This window comes from Rhinopithecus bieti, unplaced genomic scaffold, assembly GCF_001698545.2.
Source record: "Rhinopithecus bieti isolate Rb0 unplaced genomic scaffold, ASM169854v2 scaffold_11534, whole genome shotgun sequence".
In the NCBI taxonomy this organism is placed as follows: Eukaryota; Metazoa; Chordata; class Mammalia; order Primates; family Cercopithecidae; genus Rhinopithecus; species Rhinopithecus bieti.
In genome coordinates this window covers 83,820-84,858 of record NW_016806764.1, presented here as the reverse complement: position 1 = coordinate 84,858, position 1,039 = coordinate 83,820, and the positions used below count along the sequence as shown (strand labels likewise).

Below are 1,039 nucleotides of genomic sequence, written 5' to 3'. Positions count from 1 at the left end.
CCTTTGGGATATCTATGTGCAGATGTTTGTTAACATGGAGCTTTATAATGGATAGTAAAAGAACCATTAGTGAAATTGACAGTTGGAGATAACAACTAGGGTTTTTAAATTGCTGATTATCAGAAATGCCTTAAAAGAGAATGCAGGGCCCGTACTCAAGATGGTGGCTCCGGGAGGGCGTGGCCAGTGACTAGGAGGCGAGGCAACGCGGACCAAGGCGGTGGCCAACTAGCGGGGTCTGGAGGATGGAGAAAAGGAGGAAGACGAGGAGCAGTTGGTTCTAGTGGAATTATCAGGAAGTATTGATTCTCAAATGTGAAAATAAATGCAAGGTTTTGGGCACTGACACTGAGAGGCCCATTCTGCAAGTGGACAGCTGTGTCTTTGCTGGGGAGTATGAAGACACTCTTGGGACCTGTGTTATATTTGAAGAAAATGTTGAACATGATGGTACAGAAGGCAATAATAAAACAGTGCTAAAATATAAATGTCGTACAATGAAGAAGCTCAGCATGACAAGAACTCTTCTGACAGAGAAGAAGGAAGGAGAAGAAAACAGGTGAGGTGGAATGGCTGCAAATAAAGGATAGTGATTTCTCCTATTGACCCAACATGATTTGTGGCTTTCTACATGAAAATGAAGACAAAGAAGTGGTAGCTTCAGCCCCAGATAAATCTTTGGAATTGGAAGAGGAAGAGATTCAAATGAACGACAGTTCAAACCTGAGTTGTGAACTGATATACCTTCTGAGACAGAAAGTTCTGTTTTTATGGAAACTCAAATGCTGCCTTAGAAATCATTCCTAGATGAAATGTTTCTCATAATAACTTGTCAAGAACTTTTAGAGTTTTACATAAAATAATTGCTGTGTAGCTTTCAGTCTTTTAATATTTTATCGCATTTTATTGGCTATACACACATATCCAGTCATAATACAACTTATTTTACCAGAATCATTTGGGACCAGACATGAATTGGACTTTTAAAATATAGTTTGGGCCGGGTACAGTGGCTCACACCAGTAATCTCAGCACTTTG

General features: G+C 40.0%; 1 pseudogene; it reads left to right on the top strand.

The window, feature by feature from the left end:
• Positions 1 to 232: 232 nt before the first annotated feature.
• Positions 233 to 807, top strand: LOC108533147 (general transcription factor 3C polypeptide 6 pseudogene; annotated as a pseudogene).
• Positions 808 to 1,039: the final 232 nt, after the last annotated feature.